Below are 12,368 nucleotides of genomic sequence, written 5' to 3' on the forward strand. Positions count from 1 at the left end.
TGGAGTCAAGAGTCCGTGTAAAAACTCGAAATATCTCTGAAAATGTTATACCAACCAAAGTAAAATGAACAATATTTTTGAGGAGGCAATTTTACTTGAAACAGAGGTTATTTAAACTCTTTAAGAGTTACAGTATATTAACACTTTCTCCTTACTGCAGTGTTTCAAGCACAATGCTGTTGTATGTCTGTTACATGTCTGTTATGTATGTGCATTTTGCTTGTCTTCACACTTTAGGTCGGCTTATTCACTGCTCTTGGGAGAAGAGATATGGCACAGGAAGCATCTCGAAAAGCAAGATGTCTCAACATCGCTGGACTAATCATTGGAATAATGGTTCTGAGTGGATGGATGGCTGCGGTAATTATTGTGTTTCGCCATCCCTACGACTAAAATCACATATGTTTGGATTTTCTGTAGGACAGTTGAAACCACTGTGATATTCTGTACGGGAATGCCCTTTTCCTCTTTCCTTCACACACATGCTGCAATCAGACTCCTTTCTTTGACATCCGCCATGGCAACCTCTATGAAAAACTGAAAGATACTAGAAAGATACTTAAGACAGGCCTACTGATGCTCTGTTCAAATGAAGCTATGTTAGGTTCAGTAATGTTTATAATGTAATGCACTTCCATCTTATTCATCTTGTCTGTTGCGTGAATTGGCACTCTAGTCACACTTGTATGTCCAGTTATCTTCAGCTCATGTTTCCTATTGTAACATCTGTTAGCTTTCTGTTTTGAAAACCCCAGATCTTGGAATCCAGTCCATGGCACTATATAGCATTAGTAATTTACGACACTGACTGTAAATCTGTAAAACTCTGTTTGAAATTGTTTTTTCTTCTGATTTTGTGTGTGTATGTAATGTATATGCAGTATGTATGTATAAATATGTATTGATTATTTATTATTTTTTAATCGTTGTAACTCTTTGTACTCTGACCATTCAAATGAAGATTTCCAATCAACAATGAATCAAGACACAGAAATAAGGGGCTAAGAACAACCATGCCGTGAGAAAGAAACACTGTAAACTGTAAAAGCAATAATTCCAAATCAACGCTGTACACATTTTTTGTTGAGTTTTTGTATAACTGATTTTGACTTGTTTGTTTCCTCAAATGTGTGTCCTTAGTGACAGTGTGACGTTTGCTCCTCATGTTCAGTCATAGGCTACTGACTGTATAGCCTACCTCAAGCCAATGAAAATAAATACCCTACAGTATGCTCTACTCCCATCTTGTATTGTTCATGGAGAATATATGGGCATTTTGCTACACATCCAATACTGAAATATTCTTAACTTTCAACAAGGTATTCTATTTCGCTGACAGTGATATTAGTTTTTCTCAATAGTATTGGTATATTTCTCAAATCTGTCTCACAAAGAGAATTTCACAAAACAATTTGGGAGTGAAACTACTCAAAAGATCAAGACAAAGCATTTTGAGGAAACTCTTAAAGACATGGCCCTTGTTGTCTGTTACCATTATGGCAATGACCAAGTGATAATGCTTTACATAATGCTTTTATTCCACCATTGAGGCACAACGATATTATATACGTCTTCTGCAGGCAACATGAGTCATCAAGCTGTGAGAATAACTGTAGCATAATTCATGCCAACGTTCAGCTTAGGGTGCTTCACTTTAACATGCTGATGGAGACAACGTATGGTAGATTTTAGTTCACAGTTCAATTCACAAATTAACATTAAACAATTATGGACTGTAAAATAGTTCATAGATAGGCTAATGTTCATAGTTCTATGAACTGGTTCATAGTTCAATTTGACTGTCTTATCCATACACCTTATAGGTAAAATCAGTGGCGACTCTAGCTTCATCTGGGGTCCCAAGCGATATGTCTGAGGAGTGAATATTTGAAAGAGATTTGCCACTACTGCAGAAAAGTATGAGCTGTTAGTGTTATTCACCATTCAGGGGCTTTGGGGCCCCAAGCGACTGCTTAGTCTGGTCGACTGCCTAGCCTGGTGACAAGGTGTGCCTCTGAGCAAAATGACTTGACATTCTGATGGCACAGACATGTTCACTTTCCTGAACAAAATTCATGTCAAATAACTCGAACTGAATAGCTTTACCTTAGAAATGAAAGGAAACAAAATTGAGTAAATGTGCATTCCATTTTGGCAGGGATCTTTCTGTCCTGTAGCTGCATTTTGGATGCACGACCTTTTAGCCTACTTCAAATCAACGGACATAGTACCGTAGTTTGCTACTTGTCCGAATTATTTAAGAAATATGTACTTTATGTCTTGTAAGTTGTGACAAATATCGTTGAAATGTACCACAGCAATGGAGGAAAAACTGTAAGAGAGAGGGGGAGGGAGGGAAGAGAGGGGGAGGAGGCTTCTAGCTTTCTGGCCTGCCATCCATCCTGCCAGCAAACATAAATAATATCCTGTGGTGAGGTATCCAGCAGAACGCATGCACACACACACGCGCGCACGCGCACACACACACACACACACACACACACACACACACACACACTCACACTCACACTCACACTCATACACACACACACACACACACACTCACACTCACACACAGGGCTTTCCTGTAACCCAACGTCCAGACAAACTTCCACACAGATGTTCCCTGAGCACTAAGGGAACTTTGTACGGTCAGTTCATGCACAAAGCGACACACACACACACACACAGTACACACACACACACACACACACACACACACACACACACACACACACACACACACACACACACACACACACACACACAGTACACACACACACACACACACAGTGCACACACACACACACACACACAAACATACAGTACACGCTCACGCGCACACTCACACGCACACACACACACACACACACACATTGACTCGTGCACTCAATCAGACACACCCACAACCCCATTCAGAAGGAACTCACCTTCCCCCATGTGGATGGGGGGGATCCCAGTGGCCTGTTAGTAGAAGGTAGTACGGCAACAACTCTGCAGGAGATAGTAGAGACATGCCGTATATTTACACAGGTATGTCCACAAGCAGGGCAGTAGTCCAACACACACACACACACACACACACACACACACACACACACACACACACATCTCAATACAAACAATGTTATGAGGACCCAGTTCTGAGCCCTTCTCTCTTTCCTGGGCCCGGGACAACTGACCTCTTTGTCATCGTCCCCCCCGTCAGCTTTCCTGTCCACATGTGCCATTCACGAGGTCACGGCCAGCGCGGGCGGATGAGACATCAGAAGGTGGCCGAACCCAGGTGACACCTCTCCGGGGGACATTTCCGAACCCACGGCATGGGGTATTCCAGGGTTGTAAATACGGCCAAACGCGAACCAGCTGTTTCCATTTCAAAACAAAAAAGGACAAAATAACTCTTCCTCGCATTTTATTAATAGTGAAAAAATATGAGTGGAGTAGGGTATCCTGTGTGTGTGTGTGTGTGTGTGTGTATGTGTGTGTGTGTGTGTGTGTGTGTGTGTGTGTGTGTGTGTGTGTGTGTGTGTGTGTGTGTGTGTGTGTGTGTGTGTGTGTGTGTGTGTGTGTGTGTGTGTGTGTGTGTGTGTGTGTGTGTGTGTGCGTGGCGGCGCATGCAGGGGGCAGAGGGCATCTGAAAACAATGACACACGTGTTGCTTTACCACTTAATAGAGAAGCCAGCCATTTACACACACACACACATACACACACACACACACACACACACACACACACACACACACACACACACACACGAACCACGAACACAAACCACCCGCCGCATTTCCCCTCTCCGCGGTGTTGTCGGTGGAACCGTCACGCACGGTTAGCGCAGAAGTGTCCCACGCCAGCTGTGAGAGAGTGAGTCATAGGATGATGCCACTTACGGTAAACACGCTCAGAATATCGTCCCTCGAAGTCTCCCAGTCTCCCTGACCTCGTTTATAGGCCATTGTAATGGCTTTAATGGCTCTAGGGGGGGCTAATCATCCACTGACATCAATAAAGATGAAAGGCTGTGTGTGTGTGTGTGTGTGTGTGTGTGTGTGTGTGTGTGTGTGTGTGTGTGTGTGTGTGTGTGTGTGTGTGTGTGTGTGTGTGTGTGTGTGTGTGTGTGTGTGTGTGTGTGTGTGTGTGTGTGTGTGTGTGTGTGTGTGCGTGCGTGCGTGTGTCTGTGTGTGTGTGTGTGTGTGTGTGTGTGTGTGTGTGTGTGTGTATGCAGGGTCAATAGTAATTCTAGGGCCCCTTCCTCCCTGGGCCCAGGACAGCTGACCCTTTTGTCCCTCATGTCGGCTTGTGTGTGTGTGTGTGTGTGTGTGTGTGTGTGTGTGTGTGTGTGTGTGTGTGTGTGTGTGTGTGTGTGTGTGTGTGTGTGTGTGTGTGTGTGTGTGTGTGTGTGTGTGTGTGTGTGTGTAAAGGTTGTAAACATGGGTGTGGATACTCACACTGTGACTTTCTTATCTTCAGTGGCTGTATCTGTGTCAGTTACTCTAGTCCTGGCCTATTGCCTTGTAGGTAACTGTGCTCTGTGTATCGTGGTTCATTTAAACTTCTACTAGAGTATTACTGACCTCCCACACATTATGGGAGACAATTAGGAGAAAAACTGATCAGGGATTCAAAGTGCTCACATAGAAATCACACACACACACACACACACACACACACACACACACACACACACACACACACACACACACACACACACACACACACACACACACACACACATAAAACAGCAACCTTTGGCCTGTTTCACTGGAGTCAAACAGCTACGTGCTCCTGAGCACAGAGAGAAGTCCATCTCGTTACAGTCAGCAGCCACTCCTGTGAACCTCCCCGTCCTAGGCATACACTGCCCTGATCGGGGTCGCGCACTCCCTCTCTCTCTCCCTCTCTCCCACACACACACACACACATGCGCACATGCACACACCCACACACACACACACACACACACACACACACACACACACACACACACACACACACACACACACACACACACACACACACACACACACACACACACACACACACACACACACACATCATGAGTTCAGTTAGCCGTACGCATGCAATCCAACTGCAACACAGGACCTAAATTTAGCCGCACATTGTGCAGTGTCACCAGCCACCACTGTCACCAGGACCGTCCCCACCACCATGTCCCCTCCCTGACCGGCCCAAGCAGTGACTCACAGCAGGAGAGGCCAGGGAATGTACACAATAAAAAAATCAGTGTTTATTCAACACTGTTCTGAGAGTGTATGGTCCCAATTAATTGAATTCAACACTCATGTAGCGTGTTCAGGCCAACTGAGAACCGTGCTGGAGCTCGTTCCCCCACCCAATCGCGAACTGGCCGTCGTGTTCACGCCACAGATACTAACGTTCGAGAACCGGAAAGTTGGTTCGCAATGCGAACCGTAAAGTACTTGGTTTTTCTCCGCGAACCGTGACGACAACGTGGGCGTCAGCAGGTTCATCCGGGTAACAGAGTCACATGCGGGAAAAGTTCGGAGCCCGGTATGAACACGGGCGGTTTGCAGGTAAGCACTTTAGTGCCAAACGTAACTGGTGCGGGCACCGACACCGGCTCCGTTCTGGTCGGCCTGAATCCCCTAAAAGAGTTGCATCGAACACTAAAATTGAATGACTGCATATATTCTTGGAAAAGATTAATTTCACACTGTTTTAAAGAATATATGAATTACTTGAACAATCAATATAGAAATGAATTCACCACTAAAATGGAATGGGACCATACATATTTACAACATGGGTGTGTTTCTCAAATAGTTGTTTCTGCCATAGTTGTTACCCAGTTAGCAACTTGGGTAGTTGCCAATGGGAAATTGCATTGCAAACCGCAAAGTAGCTAACATAGAGAGCAACTATGGTTTCGAGAAATGCACCCTAGTGTTGAATTAACATAGAATTTTTTTTAAACTTTGTCCAAGAGAGCAGTTCAGCTACGCCCCTGTTTCTCTTCCTCCTGCTGCCACAGCCAACAGGAAATGTGTCACCCACACAGCTCGCTCGCCTCCCGAATGAATCTGCACAGCTCAGGATTCCAGTGAAAGGGGCCCTTTTCAGTCTCTCTGGTTTGTGCCAGACACTTGATTTGACTGTGTCCTTCTGGTAATATCTCAGAAGAGGGACAGCGGCTTGCATGAGCAGGGGTCAGGAAACAGTCAGGGCCCAAACAGCAGAAGTGATTTAGGCTGCTGCTGCTGTCCTTCTGCTGCTTGTTTCTGGTGTAGCAGATTCAAGGCCGTTTAGTGCCTAAGCAGCTTGTGGTCTTGCAAGGACACATATTGAAACAATGTCATATTGGAGGATAAATGCAGTTCTACACAAAGGCAAGGAAATAGTGGTGCATAACAATAAAGTGGTCAGTGTTACTGTCAAGAATTACACAGAAAGTGTATTATATACATTTAAAGGAGACCCACAAAAGTAGTATCAATAAAACAGTAGTATCAACAGCAACAATATGTTAAAATGTTTTATTACTAGGTCTTCCTGACAGGATTGCTTGCTCTGTCTATCTAGGGCAGGAATGGGCAACTGGACGCCAACATAAATAAATAAATAAATAAATAATGACTCAATTAAAACACTGAATAAGTCCATTGTAATTATACTGTCGGCCGATAGAGATCACTGGCATTCCTTCTAAACATTATCGGCAGTCAGTGAGCAACCAACTGCACCTCGAACTCTGCGAGTTGCACTCCGATCCCAGGTCAGGTGGCCCTGTGATGGTGGCGATGAAAAAATGTGGCGCTCCTTCTTATCATGAAAGTTGCCCATCCCTAAGCTAGTGCATCATTAATAGGCACCGTGTAATCTTTGTGACAGATACAGAAGGCCTATACAGGGCCAGTTATAAGCATAGGCCGGCTAGGCGGTCGCCTAGAGCGCAATGTGAAGAAGGAGCGCCGAAATGGCGCTCTCCGATGCGTAATTTTGCGATATGGAGGTTTTTTTATGAAGTCGCAATCAACAAAGCGTGGCGAAAGCGCTCCTCACGGCAAAGCGCCCCTCAGCCAATAGTAATATCGCTTTCAACTGTCTCTGGGAAGTCTGTGAACCAATAAACAGACAGTCCTGAGAAAGGGGGCGGGACGAGTGACAGCGTGCAATCTATTTTGAATTTGGAGACTCATTCGAGAGACAGAGGGCAAGCGCGAACAGCAATGCTGCTCTGCTGGGTGGAGAATTGTTATGTTCTCATTAAACCAGTCATTGCATGATGCAGGAGTTGCAGAGGGTGTTTTGGAAGTATGTGGTTTAATCAGCAACCGTTTGTGGTAATGTAAAGCCTAATAGTTATGAGGCTACTGTTTGGAATTAGAGGGAAAAAGAGCTTTGCTTTTGATCTGAGAAATCGCTAGTTAGCATGCTAACATTAGCCAAGTATGCCAAGCAATGAAATCCAGTAAAGTAGCTGTTAGCCTACTCACTAACACCCACCTGACATCATCATCATCACCTTGGCTGAGGTCCTTCAATGTCTGCAGCCAACTTCTGCTCATATTCTACCAGTCTGTCATGGTCAGTGTGCTCTTCTACGCTGTGACTTGCTGGGGTGGAAGCATTAGGAGGAGAGATGCTGGACGCCTTGACAGACTGGTGAGGAAGGCGGGGTCAGTGGTGGGCATGGAGCTGCAGTCACTCACCTCAACAGCTGAGAGCAGAACACTGAGCAGACTGGACTCTATTATGGACAATCAGCATCACCCCCTTAACGCCACCTTCACTAACCAACTGAGCCTGTTCAGTCACAGACTCCGTGCTTTCACCTGCAGGACAGACAGGCTAAGGAGGTCCTTTGTCCCTTGGGCCATTCAACTGTTTAACAGTATACAGAAGGACACTAAGAAGGACATCATTATTGGGGATTGGACTGCCTGAGATGCCAGAGCTGGCCCAGATCTGGAGCCTCTTGGCATGTGTGTGTGTGTGTGTGTGTGTGTGTGTGTGTGTGTGTGTGTGTGTGTGTGTGTGTGTGTGTGTGTGTGTGTGTGTGTGTGTGTGTGTGTGTGTGTGTGTGTGTGTGTGTGTGTGTGTGTGTGTGTGTGTGTGTGTGTGTGTGTGTGTGTCTGTGTGTGTGTCTGTGTGTCTGTGTGTCTGTGTGTGTGTGTGTGTGTGTCTGTGTTTGTTTTTATGTAGCTACTTGACACCTGAATTTCCCCCTGGGGATCAATAAAGTTTCTCTACTCTACTCTACTAATACTTGCTTAGGTTGACCAGCAATGTAAAGTAAGACTGGTGCCATGTTTAAAACAAGTTTAGCTGCCATATCTCCTTCCATCCACTTGAATGAATTACCTGCTTGTTGTAAGCTTAAAAAAAACATTGTTTCCAGACCAGAATGACATATAGGCCTACATTAATCATGTAAGAGAACCATGCACAGCATGTTTTCATGCTGAGTGATGTAGTATTGCAGGCTATTTACTATATTTTGTATATTATGAAATTCAAAAGCGTGACAGCTTTTCTCCCTTTCTCTCACCCTGTCCCTCCGGTTCAAACACATAGATAGCCCCCTTCTCATTCTCCTACTCACAAATGCACCACTATTTCCAGTACAGAAATAAAATTGGTTTGGAATCATAGACAGCACAAATGTGTAGCTTATTAAAATTGTTATGCTGCCATGCTTTGTGATGCTGTAGGTAGTGTAGATACGCTATCAATGCAGACCTCCTTGGTAGGCCTATTGTCTACACATGCATTTGACATGCAAATGTACTGTACCACTCTCCTGGCATTTCAATTCCATTTTACAATTCAAACACATTGATAACCTCCCTCTCATCTGGGGTTGGGGGCACCACCACCATTACATCCAAGACACCACACAGTGAAGGTACTTTCATGCAACTCAATCTGATGTGTTGGTCGGCTGTCCAAAAGAACCAGAAATCCATTTGATGCAAAACAGTTATTGTTCTTGATGCTATTTAGTTAAGCTTACTACCGGTATTACTCTTGTGTTCTGTAAGGTATAAAAAAAAAAAGGGGGGGGGGGTGCTTGCGCCAGAACTCAAACTCGCCTAGGGCGCCAAATAAGCCAGAACCGGCCCTGGGCCTATATTACAGTAAAGACTGGAGAGTGTATTGCAAGTGTGTGGGCATCTGTGGGCAGAGCACACCATAGATTCATGCTTAAGTTGAACAACTCAAACCATGACTAAGTAACCCTCTGTCTGCCTCCACGTGAAAGGCAAACACTTTGGAAAGTCTGTAATGTCCATCTCTGTTATTCGTATTTACTCATGCTTTACCCATGCCCAACTTCCCCTTCTAATCAGTTTCTTTTTGACAAAGCAGTGTTGAACCTTCCTTACCCATTTCCATTGGCTGGCTGTTGGTTCTACCAGAGTGCTGCTTCAAAACAGCACAGCAAAGAGGTCTTTTAAAATCAATGTCTGCCTTTATAGCGGAATCCCATAAAATTGGCAAAGAACCACCAAAAAAAAATATTGTAAATGATACGTGAATCGAGCGCCTGGCCAGGCCATGCTAGTCAAGAGCTAGCCGCTTCTGACATCCCTCTGGTGCTACTGCATAGCTAATCAACTCTCATCACTTCTACAAACAAGACAGCGTTCTCTAAAGTCTTAAAGTTTTTGTTCACAGCTCATGAAACTCAAGTGTAAGCAGTGCACATAATCTTGTATTTGTTACACAGAGATTTAAAAACAGAATTGCGTTACCTTTCATTTAAAAGTTGCTTTCTGCCAACATTGTCCAAATTCCTTTAGAGAAGCACTTTTTGCCACATGATGACATGACACGAGACTAAAATAAAAGGTTACTACTGTGTTTGTCTTGAATACCTCATCAGCTACTCTGTGGAAAGTGTGGCCATATGGGTCTGACCATTATGCTGCATAGGTGGAAATTGTGTCACATCAGCAAAAAATAGCATTCTGACAGACAGTGCTGCACATACAGTACGGCCTATTTGGGCACTGTGCCAACTGGCTATGTTCTCCATAAGTTTACATGGGTTCACACAAACTGACCTGGAGTAACATTTATGCACTACCAGTCACATGTGATATTACACACGCACAGAGAGAGAGAGAGAGAGAGAGAGAGAGAGAGAGAGAGAGAGAGAGAGAGAGATGGGGGGGGGTCGAGGTATGAATCACCATTTGTGAGTATTTAGGGCTGAGTTGCAGTTGGATTGCATGTGTAGGCTAACTTGTGACCTGCCTGTGTGTGTGTGTGTGTGCGTTCGTGCGTGCATGCGTGCGTGTGTGTGTGTGAGAATGGTTTGCTTCAACAACCTATCTCCCCTCACAAAACATGTACGTGTATCATTACACACTTAGTCACTTCCACGGCCACTCTGCGTAAGCTGGCTACGCTGTGCTGAGTGCAGTGTCCTGGACCTGTGACCCAGGCTTGAACCACGAGTGCAGTGCAGTGATCTCTCTTGCTGCAGCCCATGGCGCCTCATGATGAGTAAGATGATGACTTGGAGCCAATGGGCAAGTGCCCTGACTGGACCCTGGTCAGTAGTCAGACGTAATGTTCAACGAGGGTGCAGTGTGCTAACAACACACCGTACCATAAACGGGTTGCACCCCCATGGGGACCCAGGTTCGAGTCTGGCCTGGCTCATCTCCCAACCAACGCCAAACCCGTCTCTCTGTCCCACTTACTTCCTGTCACAATATCCACAATATCTCTCATAATAAAGGCAAAAAAACCTTAAAAAGGAAGAAGTAATGCGCAAGAAATTTAGACAGTGTTCATTCAACACTTAGCACTTAACACTTCTAGTTGGCTCTTCCCCACGAAAGATTGTGATTGATTGTTCTCAACTGTAGTGACAATATTGTGAGACATAGCTGGATTCAGGGAATAACAATAGCAGAGAAATAAAGAGAGATTGAGAATAAAGACAGTTGGATTGAAAAAGTTGTCTCTACTTTACCTTTCCCTTTGCTGCCCTGTATCCGTTAATCTGTTTTACACGTTTTGTTAAGGTACCCTGAATATTGTACTGCTGCTAAAAAGAACACTTCCCTCTTAACATTTAGGCACGCCAAAGACAGCAGAATTGTGGATATACATGTGCTCCTAAAATGTACCTAGTAAGTCTGGTAATGATTTCTTGGCTACAGTTTTGTGTTCTGATGTTTCATGAGCCTTTTGTGAATGTGAAAATGTTGCCGGTAAAGTTTTGAAAGAAGGCTATATTTCTGTGGGTACTGAAAGTATATTTGCATTTGTGTGTGCGTGTGCGTGTGCGCGCGCGCGTGTGTGTGTGTGTGTGCGCATGAGAGAGAGAGAGAGAGAGAGAGAGAGAGAGAGAGAGAGAGAGAGAGAGAGAGAGAGAGAGAGAGAGAGAGAGAGAGAGAGAGAGAAGGCCACACTATATTAACCTTCTTTAAACAGTCATATCTTCCCTCTTGTCTGAGACGGCATGTTTTTATGAGTGTCACACGTCTCCCCTTTCAGGTCCATCGGTGATGAAAGACTTAGTCACGCTGTGCGCGCACACACACACACACACACACACACACACACACACACACACACACACACACACACACACACACACACACACACACACACACAGACACACACACACACACACACACACACACACACACACACACACACACACACACACACACACACACATGCACAGCATAGATTTCCCATAATGCAAAAGGAGCCCTGAAGGGATTGGCTTCCAGGGAGGTCGTAAATATACAGCCATACCACACCCTTCACCCACCACGCACGCACGCACGCACGCACGCACGCACGCACGCACATACACTCATAGACCACCTCACACACACAGAATACACACACACACACACACACACACACACACACACACACACACACACACACACACACACGCACACAAACACGCAAATCATGTCAAACACTCGCAGCTTCATCTGATCTTGCCATCGTACTCTTACAACTAGGTCACTGGGCGAAGGACTCGAACAGAAATACACACAACAACACATAACGCACGCACACATACACACACACACACACACACGCACGCACGCACACACCCACACACACACACACACACGCACGCACACACACACACACACACACACACGCACGCACGCACACACCCACACACACTTTGCCCTGTTCCTTATGGATCATAAGGTTACTCTACCCTTTTCAACTGCCAGGCCTATACAAGCATATTATTTGACCTTCTTCTCAGTGTATGCTTTGTAACAACACTGTAAAAGTTAAAGTTAAGTTAAGTTGCCCTGATGCTTTAAGTTACTGTTTTATGTTTAATAGGCAGCAATGTTTTACAGTACCCCTTGGAAATTAACCCTTATG

The sequence above is a fragment of the Engraulis encrasicolus genome, chromosome 24 (assembly GCF_034702125.1).
Source record: "Engraulis encrasicolus isolate BLACKSEA-1 chromosome 24, IST_EnEncr_1.0, whole genome shotgun sequence".
Taxonomy (NCBI): domain Eukaryota; kingdom Metazoa; phylum Chordata; class Actinopteri; order Clupeiformes; family Engraulidae; genus Engraulis; species Engraulis encrasicolus.